This window comes from Aphis gossypii, chromosome 1, assembly GCF_020184175.1.
Source record: "Aphis gossypii isolate Hap1 chromosome 1, ASM2018417v2, whole genome shotgun sequence".
In the NCBI taxonomy this organism is placed as follows: domain Eukaryota; kingdom Metazoa; phylum Arthropoda; class Insecta; order Hemiptera; family Aphididae; genus Aphis; species Aphis gossypii.
Window position 1 is genome coordinate 55,956,894 of NC_065530.1, and position 16,776 is coordinate 55,973,669.

Here is a 16,776-nt window from a genome sequence, read left to right on the forward strand (position 1 = left end):
GCCCACCTATAAATCAAAACTATAGTGTATGCGTATACAGTGTGATATCAAACAATATGATTTGATAAACTTTGTATATTTATTTTTTACTATTTACAATTCAAATAAATTCTAAAATTTGAAATTCTCATTGCTTTAAAACATAATTTAAATAATAACTCCGAAACATTCGGAACGCAGAGTTACCGCACGGTTCGTTGTGATAATACAAATCACCCTAAACCCAAGACACAATCTATTATTGCTAAAGTCAGTCCCGATCAACGTGTAATATCAGGCGATCAAGGATAGTATGAACAACGACTTTGTTTTATAATAATTGTACTAGTAAATATTAATGCTGACTATTATATGAACAATTGATGACTGAATTATGGAATTTCAATCTAGTCTATATAACGCATCCTAAGGACCACGCTATACCACAATCATCCTGTATAAAACGTATTTTGACATTTGTGCCGTCGAAAGAGAATAGGTCATGGTTGTCACACACATATCATTTCGCGGGTGCAGCACAATGATAAATTATGGTTATAATCATTTCGTCGATAATGCGTTTTACATCTGATATTATGCGAAGACGAGCGAATTCGATTACGGACACTAGGTATACGTCATTTTAATTTATATTATTAGCGTGTAACGGCCTTATATTTTATAATATTAAACGTCGGCGTTACAACATAATAATTATTATAATCTATAATATATATATACGCTTATGCATGACAACGTGCTTACTTAAAACTCTGCAAAACTAATCAGGTCGACGGCAGAGACCCTGCGCGCGCTGTTCGATCCGCGTATTATAATAATGTGTGCGTTATGCCGCTGTAAAACGTCGTCGTGTCAGTCGGCATTCAATTTTATATACTCGCCCCGAGCTTTTGTGTTTGACGACAAACGTACGAGTGGCTGCCGACAACTCGGATGTGTGCACACATCATAATACTTTATTACCGTGGTATGATAATAATATACTGAGAGTACGCTTTATTTTCGAGAACATGAACTCGACAACGGAGATCGGTACGCTCTCGGCTAATATACATATAAATGTATAAACACAGTATATAATATACGATATTATAATTCATGCGCGTGTATTATATTATTGTCGTCTAAGTAGAAATGCCGCGCGCAATTGTTTCGAGATGGATGGAAAAAAAAACCCGAAGAAATGAGCACAAAAAAGTCGTACCGCGAAAACAATGAACCGAACGAAACAGGGAGAGACTTGTTTTTCTTCTTATTTTGCGACGAGTTGAACGCTTTTCATTTTTGTTTCACCTACCATTTTTTTAATTACCTACCTACTAACTATAATAGTTATGCGTATGCGCGTCATCTTTATATTACACTGTTATTAATCAATATTAAAGCAGTCGGTGTTTTGTTCTTTAATTATTAATACGTTGGGTATTTTAAATTTAATTCTAATCAAAAATCGTGTAAGACCATAAAGACTTTAGCATTTGAATATTAAATTTCGCGTCGAATAGCTTAATTATAATACGTATAATACGTAGAAAAACCTATAAACGAAACAGATCAGTCCAAAATAAAAAGGTTAGACAAACAATAAATTCTCTTAATTGATTTAATAATAATGTACGATGGCGCTGCTGCAGGGATTATCAAGAATAATATAATTTATGCAAAACTACTTAATGTATTATAATAACACGCGATGGAAAATAAACTATACAACAGTTTCTTAAGCATACACTCTGAAATTATCATGCATTATGTTATCACGAGTTTATAAATTATAAATATCAGCAAGCGTCCCGATGTGACATCTCCAACCGTTATAACAGTATTATAATAACGCGATGAAAAGTATTGACTAGCTCTACACTGCGAGTAGAAAAAAAAAATCACGATAAGTTTCTACACTAAAAATGATATTAATGTTTTAATATGTGTTATGCAAACCACTCCACAGTAACCGTATTGTAATTATTGAAAACGATATTTTGAATACGAGTCGTTTCACAGTTGCTTTCTTTGTTTTTTTTTCTAGGGCTTCTCGGGAGCTGTGCGATCGTTTCATACGAACATGCGGTTTTCCTTTAATTCATCGATTACGTAACGCAATATGTGAAACGTATTATCTTTGTGGGCGCAATGTGTGCATAATATATAAGATAACCATATTAGAATATAATTTTAAGGCATTTTGTGTAATTTCTCAAAATATTTAATTTATGTTTGTCGGTAAAACCACTAAAACTACAATCAAATTTGAACTTTTAAATTTCAGCATAATGTGTTTTACAGATTGATATATTGGGCGCCCGGGAATTGGGCCACATTTTAACTACCTGTTTTGTATAAAATATTTGTTAACATTTTTCTACCCGGAGATCGGGCCATAAAAGTATAGCACACAAATATACTATTAATATGAATATAATATAATGTTTATTAACTAATTATTATTTTTTTAACATATAAAAATACAATTCGTCAAAAAATTAATATTTTTTTTTAAAATACTTCCATACAGATTTAATTAATTTAATATACAATAAGGTCCATAAAATTAGTCAAATATGATATAATTTTTATAAAGAATGCCAATACTCATTTTACAAATATAATATAAGGATCGTAAAGTTAGTCAAAAAATAAATAATATGAAAAAAGCATTTTCGAATAGGTACATAAAAATATAATACAAAACATTTAGATCCATAAAGACAGTCAAATAATAAATAATATGAAATAATTTTTTTTTAAATAACATGATACAGATTGTAAATATTCAAATTGGGCTTTTTCCCCTTCTTCATATTTTTTAATTTCATTAAGAATAAAATGTTGTTGAACTAAAGTTCGTTTTCTTGTTTTTATTGTTCCTATACGTCTAATCTTAATATAAACTTCTGATTAAAGTTGCAATAAAACATTTAAAAAATTATGTATATTTGGATGTGACATATAGAAATTATTTTGAAATGTGAATGAAAAGACTCGACGGAATTATATAGTTCGAGTTAGGTTTCATAACCTTTGCACACTACACGTATGATTATTTTTATCCATTTCATTTGATGACAATTGATAATTCTATATCATAAGATATTAGATAATTTATTACCTTTTGATAAGGCATACGGAGTCACTTCAAGTAAAATTTCGTATGCGCTGCAGTATTAGGAATTGTATCAATTTATATAAAAAGACGTATTATATCAAATATTATTTTATTACAATTTAAAATATAATAGTGGCCCAATCACCGGTTCTGCCTATTATAAATATAAAATTTTAGTGGCCCAATTACCGGGCCTACCTGTAATAAATATAAAATTTTAGTGGCCCAATTACCGTATACCTTTGGAAAAAAAGGTGAATTGTGGCCCAATTCCCGGGCGCCCAATATATTTACACTGTAAAAAAGTTTTAAAAAAACGTTAATCGTCAAGAACTACCAAAATTCAAAAACAACAAAACAAATATTTGGCCATATATGGGTTATGTTGCCACCCGGTAACAGCAATAATAATTAATTGACAATTAGACGCACCGTTGATCCGTCGATTTCAACGGCCATTAGTGTTCACTGCCTATTTCATACGTGTTCTTTGTATTATACTCGTTTTTATATGTACCTATAAATATTGTTATAATTATTTTCCTATATCATATTTTAATTAGTATCGTTTAGATTGTCAAACTTGCAAGTGTATAATATATCTTTAATGCTCAATGAGTGTGAAAATTGATGAATTAATTTTGTAATAATTGTATTTCATTGTTGTTTTTTGTTTAATTTTGTATTATTTCGCGTAGGTATTATTCACCATATTTTTATTAAATATATAATATTGAATTCATGTGCGAATAAAAAAAACTATGATTGTTGTAAAAATATTGTATTATATGCAATTGTCAACTTTTTAAAAATATTACATTTTTATACTACAAATTTACAATTGTTATATTTACTCAAATAGATAGCAGTTAATAAGTATTTTATATTTTATGTACAAAATACTGCACTGATATTACTTACACGTAAGTGAAAATCGTCACCTTAATTATTATAATTAACTTGTGCACTAAATTCTAAATTATGTATTATTTGTCATGCTTGCGCGCTAATCGCTGTGTAAGCTTTTCATTATTATAGTATTTATAAGATACTCATGTACGCTAACTGCCACTGTGGGTTTCTTATTACACACAACTATGAATTTTTATATTATATCGGCTTATATGGCAAATATTGTGCATTTTTTCAACTTAAGACTTACTCGTCGCTGTGAATCTATATATTTTGTACCTTTTACCAATAAAACAGTAAAAAATTACCATTTTTCATAGCTGTAAGTATATAAACACATGTATACAATTGTATATATATATTATGTACTATGTATTCACATTTAAACACTTCAAAGTATCATCGAATTATTCATGATATTTTACATTAGTAACATATTATAATGTTATAACCTAAAACTTCAAATTAAAGACGTTCTAATCATCCAAGTTCTACCGTACAAACAAAACACTCTTGTCGATCAATGAGTTCTGAGTACGATGCACAATATTTCGGTGACCGAACTCGATGTCCATTATTGTTCGTTTCCGGGCCATACAAGTCAAATTATAACAATATTGTGCGTGTATAAGATTAATTATAAGTTATGATCATCAATGATTTTTAGAAGTTTTGTTGACAAACATTCGAGGGAAATAATTTAAGATCATATTAAAATTCCACGTATTAAATAAAAATAATTGAAAGTAAATTTTTAATTTATTTTATTGTGAACTTTTAAAACAATCACCTTAGGTTATACATTTAAGTATATGTCTGCGATAACAATGCTATTCGAAATTACAATACTTAATAATAGCAATATTTTAATATAATTGTTGTATTGTTTACGCGCTAATATTTACTCAGCAGTCCTACTTTGAAACCAAGACGTTCGGGATATAAACGGTGTATAATATATATTGTACACCACTGCAGAGTGTATGCAAACTTCATAATAATAATAATAATGATAATAGACGGTGAACTGAGGAGACGTAGTTGCGGCGGCGAATAAGCGCCGTCATAATATTTTGGCTGCATCGGAGTCGACAAATTGTTATTACTTTGATGAGAGAACCATAGAAGACAGAACACGATTCCACGACCAAATAACTGAAATTCTCGGTCGAAATGTAAGTTACACAATGGAATTTCAAATCACCTCGGAGAAAATTATCACCGAGTATTTAATATAATGTATATAGTTTATATTAGTATATATTATATTAAACATCCTATTGTTTCTGGGCTTATATCGCTCAGCTTGCCGTCATCACATAGGTAAGATATTATTTTATTATGCATGAATCATCGTCGTATTTACAGCTTAATGCGCTAATATTAAGTAATGTAAGAGTATAATGCTTGTACTTCAATTTGTTTTTCGTCTATACTTAATGTGTACACACACAAAGACTAAAATGTACATATGAATTAGTTTACCTTTGAATAATTCATTTTTACCACTATTGTGATTATCTTATCTTTGAACAAACGGTGTTTCTGATAATGTAATAATTCGATTCGTACTATAATTAGATACGTATTTTATGAGGTTTTTTTTTTTTATTTTTTTGTAAAAAATAATAATAGTACAATATTATGTAATTTTATTGACAAACAAAATCATTACAATAGTATATTGAATGATTGGGTAAGCAAGCAGTAGTGCCATCTGATACATTGATTGGGCAAGACTGAAGTAAGTCCTTGGGTCCACGCGTTTTTAGCCATATGTTAGAAACTAAGTTGATAATTTGAGAGGAATAAAGTTTAATTAGTAATTAAAGGGGTTTTGAAAAGTTTGGAAAAGTAAGAAGTAGTAACTTTTTGCAAGCTAATTTAGTATGTTTGTATTTTTAGGTCTTTATGGAGATTATTATTTATTATATTATACAATAGAATATCAAAATAATTAAGAAATTAAAGTTAAATACGCTCTTAAAAATATTTTTAGAAAAACCATTTTGACATATTTTAATGAGTAGATATTAAGTTGTTTTCTTAATATATATTGGATATTCCAATATACTCATAATAATAACTATTGATTATAAATTATAATAATATGTATGCTCAAAAAAAAATATTTAATAATAGTTTATAAATTAAATATTTTAATAAAAATCATTATTAATCTTAGTTATATAGGTATAAAAAAAAAAAAAACAAAACAAAAAATATAAACTATCGACCAATCACAGATTAGTATTTTTTAATGCCTCGCCTACTTGATAATATTGTTTTATAACGTAAATACTACCCGACTACCTTATTCTAGGAAGTGCAGATGGCGACCAGACACGGTTATTATAGGTCCGTCAGATTATCCTTGTGATCGGTACTTTAATACTAATTTTCCGTCATCAATGTCTCACAATATTCACTAAAAGTACTGTTTTCATGTACGTATAATATTATGAGATAGTCATTTAAAACTTAATTATAAATATAAATTAATTATTTTACATGATATTTATGAATAATAAAATATAATCATTATTATTTTTCATCATTAATCTTTCAGTTGCAGTTAATATAATTAAATAACTATAACGGCTGCAAGGATATTAAGTGTCGTACAAGTTGAAATAAGGATAACCCTTTTTCGGTCTAACTTTACTTATTTTTGAACATGTAGATCTGCTAAATACATAGCTGTGTACTCGTAAGGTGAATAATTAATAGTTCAATAACATTTTTTATAAAACCGTATTATTTTAATACATACACAATTAACTAGCTTATTTTTTTTTTTTTGTGGTAGTACACATTTTACTACACGATTTTGTCCTACACTGGTCATCCAATCGTAATCGGGACTTGAAAATTGATTTTTGTCATCGACAACATGCATATAAAATTATAATCCAAAAATATTTTAGTCGTTTAATGTGAATTTTTATACATATTTAATAATAAATCAGACAATATTTTTATATTTTAGGTACTTTACGATAAAAGCAGTACATCTACTACTTCTACGAAATGTCCACACTCCGCAACCTCTCCATTTATTTACGTCAACAGAGATTTCTATTATCATATTATATAGCGTTCCTATTAGTTTTCGTGTATGTCTAACATAATATATAGTCGTAAGGTTAAAACCTAAACTTAAAATTGCAAAACTTTTTTAGTATAAATTATCTGCCTTGTATTGTATTTTAATTTATTATTTTTTTATTTAAATTTTCAATTCATATCTAAATGAATAATGATCAATATATTTTTTCTCTATTATGGCTTATCGGCTTAAGAATACTTAGTATATTTGATTTAGTATAATGCAATTATTTTTTTTCTTTTTAAGTTTTTATACAAAGTGTACTATAATATTTTATTGTCGTATATTTAATTAAGTATTATAATATAATAAAATATAATATATTTGTTTATTTTTAGGTTTCCAAGACAAAGAAGTTTAACAAGAATGTTCTCTTCAATATGTAAGCTTAACTTTAAATATTGAATTGAATGTTACACCTTCACAAATGAAACATAGTTATATAATATTTTATACAATCTTAGCTACTTATACAGTTATACGTACTTTAATGGAATTAGACATTTCGGCGCGGGGATATCTTGGAGCCTCGCGCCGTGAGTAGGTATATTAAAATACAGAATAAATAATAATATATTATTATTATTATATAAGACAATAAAGTTTTATAAATATGTTTAATAATACATGATTTCGTGGTCAAACATATATTATATGATAATAATAATGATAATGATTAAATAAAATATTAATAATATAAAATTGAAATTTATTTTAAAGAAATATTATGCGCGATTTCTTTTAAATACTCAATGCAATTTATTATATTATATTCACTTACTATTTTATATAATTGAAGATTTAAGTCAGTATATTTTTAAAATCTTTTATAGGAACTTCCTCCAGCACTTTAATTGCGCTATAAAAAACATCGTGGCCTGTTAGGATCATTTTCACGCAATGTATAGTTGTCCAAATTATTAGGCCGTACACTCCTATTTCAATATTTAATCTTCTATATTTTAATGCCACAACATGATTATTTGTTCTATTTTCAAAATTTAAGACTCTATTGTAAAGATTCCGAATATCTGTAGGGAAACGCGCATGTCTTCTTCCCCAACCATAACGGTTAGTTTGATTTATATAATTATCTTAGAAATATTTTGTAAAAAAAACTATGACGGATCGACTATTTGACTGGATTACACCGATTGTTTTATAGTTGATATACTGCACTTCTACACATTCATCACTTTATCTTAACTGCTGTAGGACCTATACCTTACCTTTATCTTACCTATATAGTCCATTTTTACGTTACACGATAAAAGCTATATTTGATTGAATTGTACTATTAACGATTGTATTTCATTTATTTTTCATAATAATAATAGTAATATTCTTTATTAAAAAAAAACGCAATGTTGAAATGTCCTAGACCTAAAACAATATATTTTTTAGATATCAAGTTTAAATTTACTATTCAATTTGTTCAGCACAATTTACTTAAAATTACATTCTAAATATTACATTAAAAAATTATGTAACACTCAAAATATTTTAAGTTATCTATAAAAAAAACATGGGAAATCCCTGTTAAATATAATACAAAAATAGGGTCTAAGACATTTCGGCATATTGAGAACAGATTTACAGGTATCACTCTCGTAAATCGTAATTGCAAAAATGTGATATTCGTTTTGGGACATAGAATTACAAAGAACTATACTTAAGAATTCTTTGTAAAAATAAGAAAATATTATTATTACGCACCTACCTAACTATTTTATTCGTTAATAAATTTATTATTAAATAGGTATCGAATAAACTTGGAAAATAATATTAAAAAATATAATTTTATTGTATTTAATCTAATTCGAGAAAAAAAACCCGTAAAATCTATCTGATTCAAAACACGCAAAAAATATTTTAATTTATAAATCATTAAAATTAAACAATAAAAAAAATAATTGTATATGCACAAAAACACAGCACACTATAATAATATGGTCTATTTACCCTTAGTCGATATTGTTTATCAATCGTTATTCAATGCACGCAGACTAGTCGCAGTCAAGTTGTCCGCGAACTATCCTAATGATCAGAACTCGAAAACTAATTTTCCATTATCGAAAACTTATAGAATTTCATCAAGAATAGTATTGCCATGTAAGATAGAATGAATTGTTATTTGGTCCAACACATTGTAAACGATAAAACAAAACCGACTTTCGCTTTCTGTGGTTTTCGCTGAAAATAAAATTATAATTATGATAACCTAGAGATTCTATCTTCCCTACTATACACCAAGATTGAGGTAGAAATATCTTATAAAACCAAGAGTGATACGCTACGATGTCATAACAACGAGATTTATAGAAACAGTAGATTATTAAGTTTCCAGCTGCGTAAAAAGCGTGGAAAATCACTTCTTAAACGATTACAACAAAGGCAAAAGCTGTCCAGCCAGTGCACCCTACATAGGTTAGATCACACATCAAATTTCAAAGGATTTTCAACGTATAAAATCATCCCCAACCACTAAAGTACCATGAAGTCAAACAACCTTATTCGGAATAAAAATCTCGTTGGCTCTTCCCAACATTCAGCTGATAAAGATCAAAAATGATTTTACGCATCTGTTACTTCTGACTCCATAATATCATGTTACCTCATAGTTCATCAATAACTAATATATTCTATAGTTTATTAGTATTTCTTTCTAATTTTTCAATCATATTATACCCTAATTTTTATATTAAAATTATCAATTTAATATTATACCTACTAAAATAATTGATGTATAGATTTTATTATCTTATGAAAATGTTATTGTTTTTAAACGATCTTAATCTATTATTACCTATTTAAAATTAAGCAACTGCAACTAATTTTTAACACTAATGTTTTAATTAAGTATATTAACATAAAAAAAAAATTAAATTAAATAATAATTATTTTACTTTGAAATAATTTTTTATTTAAAATTCATAAAAATATAATATAGGTATACATAAGATATGCTTATAGAAATCAAGTCAATTAATGTCTTATAAAAATTGTGACAGTAAAATAATATTAATGTCTATAAATATATTTTATGGATTATTATTCTGAGCAAAATTGTCTATTTTTCGAGGACATTTAAAATCGTGCAAGATTAGTATATCCTCCTATAATAGTTTCTTTAAATACTAATTCTAATGCAAATGCATATTCATGTTTCGCCGCAAGCTTTTGCATACCTACCAACCTGTTAGCAGTCGATGACGATGAAAGAACTATTTTCGGTAAAAATTAATGAGACTTGCATTTTTTATAACTACGTACAGCTAAATAATATTTTATACATCAGCAAAGCCGAAGTTGGACACAAAACTGAACGACCAGAACGACGTTGAAGAATGAAGAATGTAAAAGAAACGGTGACGCACACGCGTACCAAAGAGGCTGACATGCGATCCACAAAAGTCCAACACTGTGTGTAACTTCTGAAAGATTGATGGATTATTGGATTTAATATTGCGTGCGAATTTCCGTTATAAATAAATATACAATTCAATGGTATTAGAAAATTGTGTTAATTTATTTTACACATTGATCTGACTGAAAACGCAACTTTCTACACGGCGCAGTATTTAGGCCATATCGCTGCATCGTTGTAGATGCCTAATTTCACGGCAAAAATAATAGGAGTAAATCAGTATATTATATTGTTTTAATAAGCTTTCGCACAACTTAAGATAACTAATATTAATCGCCATTATCTTTAAATTGAATTACTTTTGACCCCCATCCGAAGACACCTAATAATAAAATTGATATTTATTTTTGGAGTATTTCTCTATGAAAGAACATACAAATTAGAGTATTCAGTCATGTGCCCACCCACAATTTACAAAATTATAATAATTATATTATACATTCATATTAATATAATTTACTTTATAATTGTTTTATAAACTAGATTTATAAGTTGAATTTAACTAATTAACATAAAATATAAAAATAATTATTATTAAAGAAGAACTTATAGTAGAATATATCATAAAATAAAAATGAAATATTCAAGTAACTTTATTAAAGGGATAAAATATTTAAATTATTTTACAGCCAATTAATAATTTGTTTTTTTTTTTTAACTTTTAAGTGATTGATTTGTTTTATGATCTAATTTTAATAAATTATATATTTTTGCCCTATACATAAATAAGTCAGTTTTCTGTGCATTAATAAAGCTACAATAATATTTAATTATTTTCTTGAATTATAATCATATAAAATACTAGATTTTAGGTTTTTTTTAATTATATAACTTATTGATACTTTATAAAACATTATTTTTATTAATAGTACATTTAATTTTTGTATAAATAATCTGTGTAATACAAATGATTTTTTTTTTTAAATAATTTTTACTACCTATTCTATTTTTAATTATTTTTAATACATTTAGTATTAAATTGTAGGCAACTCCCCAAATAGTACTTAATACCGTAGTTAATTATTGATACAGCGTTAATTTTCTTGAATACATATACTGGTTATAATTGGGATAATTCAAATTAGTAACATAGTTTGGTAGTGTGTAAGCTTTATTTAAATTAAGCAATAGGTTATTTGCACATATCTCTTCTCAAGAGTAACTCACTACAAAAAAAATTAAATCATCAGCATAACAGACTAGCTTTCCATATATTAAAGTTCTGTATTTGTTTAATTTATATATTAGGATAGGGTAGGAAAAAGGTTGGTATATTTTAGAAACTCTACATAAGTACCTGTGTTTCCAGACTTTGAAATTTTTTTATTAGAATTCTTTGTTTCTTATTTTTTATATATGGCCAAGGCTAAACCCTTGATACCAAATTTATGAAAATTATGTAACAAAATAGAATGGATTATAATAGTGTTAAATGCTATTGCTAATTCTAAGTAGGTATATCATTTTAAATTTTTTTTTTTTTTTTAACTTTCAAATGTAAAATAGATATAGTAGGATACTGTTGTCTGTTGCGATAGCTTGTTCTGAATTTTTTATCAACATTAAACCATATTCAGAATTTAATAATAATTTAACATTTTCACATTTTCTAAACTATGTACTTATTCGTGTTTAATTCATTTTCAAAAATATCAGCGATATTAAATAACTGTGAAATAGCGTGGTCATTTTCTATACTTGTTTCATCATCTTTTTATATATTAGAGTTATTGTTAAAAATTTGATACTATCTGAAAAAGAAGACTTTAATTTGAAAAAAATTAATGATGTGAAAAAGTGGATGTATAATTTTTATTTAATTTAAACATTTGAATAGTAATACTAATTACTTATCTAAGTTAAAAATCTTGCTAAGGAAATATAATCAAATTTATAATAATTGTGTCATCTTATGTATAATTAAATATATCAAACATTATTTCAGTGTTATTAATTTTAGTTTGATTAAATTCTATGTTAGTTGTTTTGTGCGATAATTGTGTTTTATGTCTAATTTTGTTATACATATTTTGTGCAGTACTGGTGAAATAAATATTAAATTAATCTAATATTTATTTTAATTTGAAAGAGATGTGTAATTTTTCACACGTTGCACTTTGTATAAAGCTAATATTTAATGTATTTTTAAGACAGCTAATAATATTTTTAATTAAATTCCAGTTTAGTTCGGGCATCATTGCTAGCTCTATTTAATTGTGATTGACAATACTCTTGTTTAGCTATTTTTTAGTATTAGATAAGATATTTATGTATTTTAGAAAGTGTTTTTTCTTTAGTTTATTGTTAAAAGGTTTTTCTCTATAGATAAGTGTAATTTATCTCTGGAACGAATTGATAGAATAATGGCAATGGCTTCCCAATGCTTTATTTTTTTAGTTATCGAAGATATATATTTTTTCAGTAGTGCATATTTTTAAAAATACCATCTTTTTCTTTTAATGTATTTTCTAGCTCGAGAATTCTATTGCTAAAAGTTGTAAGAGTATCGTTCATAGTGCTTTAGTTATTTATAACATAGTCAAGTTCGTTTACAATTATTTTAATATTTGAATAAGAATTAGTTACCGTACTTATAGCTTACGATTGGAAAATAGTTTTTTTTTTTTTAAATATTATCAACTTTAACTGTCATCTTTCGATTTTTTTAAATAGTATGTATTTTTTAGAAATATAAATTTAATTTTAAAAAGGACGTACTGGTGATATTTTGCAAATGTATAGTTCCAAAAATATATAACTAGCATTAAAATATAAATTACATAATTATATATTTTTTAATATTTTATTATAAAACTCTTTTTACATTATATCTGTGGTAGGATAACAGTTAATATGCCATTATTTACAACTTTTAGTAAAATACAACATAAGTTCTCAATGAATATTAAAATTTTATTATTTGCTAAATTAGGTTTTGTTTAATATAAATCTAATTATCAGGAAGAAATATATAATTTTTTAATTTCATTTTTAACCTAACAATTTCTTATTACCATATTACCAAATTTTTCATTATTGTTAGTATTTTTAGGATGCGGAGACGAAGGACATGTGGGTCGCTGTCTCATTTATAAAATTAGCTCTAGTTGAACTTATGCACTTTACGAAATTTTTATATCCGATACGCATTAAGTATGCAGCCATTCTCATGATCAAAATAAATCCTTTTATCCTTCATGTATTCACTACTTTCGGCATTCATATTTGCACGTTTCATATGAATAACTACTGATTTGCAAGTATAACATTGAATACTTGCTTTATTTCTCAGAAATAAAGCCTTACATTTGAAATACAATGCTATATAATATATATACTATCAATAATGTAACACACACGAACACAAGGCCGTCAACAATACGTTACGATCGACACGTAACACAATAATATATTGTCAAATCTGATTATTGATTTTATTTTCGATGTATATGTAATCATAGAAAAATGCAATGTTTCTGACAATAATTGTGAATATCGCAATTAAAAAATATCAAGAATACTTATTTCAATTTTTTTTTTCGATAAGTGTTAAAGTATAAATTTTTAAAAAAAATCATCAAAATCAAAAAAATGTTTAATTTAAGTATATGAAACTTAGACAGACATGTGTTATACGATTTCTCATATGGTGTTTTTGTTTTTTACTAGAATTTAAAGAATGTAAATAACAAAAACAAAAACAATCCACTGTTACTTAAATTATTATTTTAATGAAATTTTCAAAATATTTAAAATTATAAATTATTTCTTGTAATTGTTTTGCAAGGAATCATAACCATCTCAAAAATAAATAATATGAAACATTTAAAATTTAATTTTTTATAGACATTTCAAATTAAAACTTCAATTAAATCAAATATTAAAAAAAAAAAAAACGGTTTTTGTTGTCTTTATTTTAATTTAAAAAATATATTTTATATATAAACTAGAAACTTTTCTACACAATGTATTATTTACTTAAAACAATTTCCAGTACGTAAGTTCGACACAAACAAAAATAATCCTATATTTATAAGTTTTTACGTGGAAATCGACTTAAATGCAATTTACTTTCTAACTAAAAATGTGAATAATATTTACCATTCTAACATAATTTTAACATTTTATTATATAATTTAGACTTTTTTTATTGTCTACCATAAAATTATACGGAATGCCGTGGTCGCACAGATAATCCATTTTGTTGAATTCAGTACTCATTGTTGGTTAACCGTGCTAACGTTCTAGGTAAATTTAGAAAAATATAAAAATAATTTTACCATTCATTATTTAATATACAATTTATAAAAAAAAAGGTGATTTTCATTTAAAAAATAGAAGTCTATACTAACACGACTAGTTTTTTAAGTAGTAAAAAACCTCTAAAGAATTTAGAAGAATTTAGGTCTATAGTATATTTAAAAAATTTAAATATCAAATTATACACACATAGCTTATGTACACTATTTCATATATAAAAACGTAGATATGGATGTACTTTTTTTTATGTGGGATCTTACATCCGCCGTAAAAATAACATGACATATTAATGCGATTTATACGTCGATGTTTTTATAAGTGTTAATATTTGAATTTGTATTATTTATAACAACCTACAAATTAAAATAAATACATGTGTTTTTAACAAAAAGTTTATTGTAAAATAATTTTTAAAAAACCACAATTTACACTTCTGTCCAAATGTATCGAAATATATTCTATAGTTTTTTTTTTATTTATTTAATGTTGATATTGTTCTGAATTAAGTACCTATATGTATATTTTATTTGAGGAATATAATATAATAATATAAAATTATAATATACATGTTTATTATATAATAACTAATACAATATGTGATTTTATGAAAATATTTATATGAATTTGATTTACTCTACACGAAACAGAAGTGCAATATTATAACGACGCTCGCAGAGGAATCATGCCTAAAAATAAAATGTCATCATATTTACCGTAGTTTAGGTGTTAGATAAATAATCGTGGCAATAAATTAAGCACCGATGAATCGTAACGATACACCAACAGCTGTTTGGCCACCGGTGCCAAATTATTAAGTAATAATAATATTACAGGTAGGTACAATAGTTTGATTAGCATAAATGCATAATCATAGCATACGTGATGTCTTACAATTTCGTCATTTCAAATGCCTTGTGGAAATAAATTAAAATACGCAACCACAATAAGTTGGTGTCGCATACAATGATGGTATGAAATCGTTTAAAACCGCCTACATACTTGTAAAAAAATATATACACAGGACCACCTCTGACGAACGCGTTACCACTTACCGTCTTACCACCTATGCTAATTTTTAGTTTTATACAATCCGTTTTATAACATAATAATATTATATTAATCGAGACTTCATAAACCTCATCTCCATCGGTGCTGATTAGTCTGATCAAATGCTTCGGGTAAATATAATTCACAAATTAATGATAATATTATTATACAAGTTACTTCTAGCTGGTTATGAGTATAAAACGAAAAGATGACGTTTTTCCAGTGACACGTTAAACTACTTATATGTTATTAAAAGCATAATATGTCACATCTAACGTTAGTCACAAATAGATAAAATGAGCTTAGCGATTATGCTAAGCACTTATACATGATTGCATTGGCGATTTTTTCCAAAAATGTATTTAAGGGGATTGGAAGCATTGATTTTCTGTCTTTGTCTTACACACATGGAATATAGGAAAAATAGCTATACGCGCCTGACAAAAATTAAGGTACTTCTAGTTGTTCGATTTAAAATATGTAAAGATGATTGAATTGGTATACAAGTTTACTTTGCATCGGTCGAAGCACTTTATCGATTGTTTTATTGTTTAAAATAAATATTTTGATGAGAATAAATATTTTAAATTTAATAAATTTGTCAATTTTTATTATTAAATATAAATTGAAAATATTAAAAATATACTTCAACGGATGCAAAGTAAACTTGTATGCCAATTCAATCATCTTTACATATTTTAAATCGAACAACTAGAAGTACCTTAATTTTTGTCAGGCGCGTATAGCTATTTTTCCTATATTCCACGTGTGTAAGACAAAGACAGAAAATCAACGCTTCCAATCCCCTTAACAAATCACTTGTGATCAACTGGGGTTTGTAAAGTTGTGGTTTAGATTTGAATTATTTTTAAACACTTACAATCACTTTTGAAGAACTATTAACACAACCAATTT

At 26.2% G+C, this 16,776-nt stretch overlaps 1 protein-coding gene across 1 annotated transcript in view; it reads left to right on the plus strand.

The window, feature by feature from the left end:
* LOC114127068 (PCI domain-containing protein 2) overlaps positions 1-16,776 on the plus strand; it is a 564,778-nt gene that overhangs the window by 426,137 nt on the left and 121,865 nt on the right. The gene's annotated exons all lie outside the window — the stretch shown is intronic.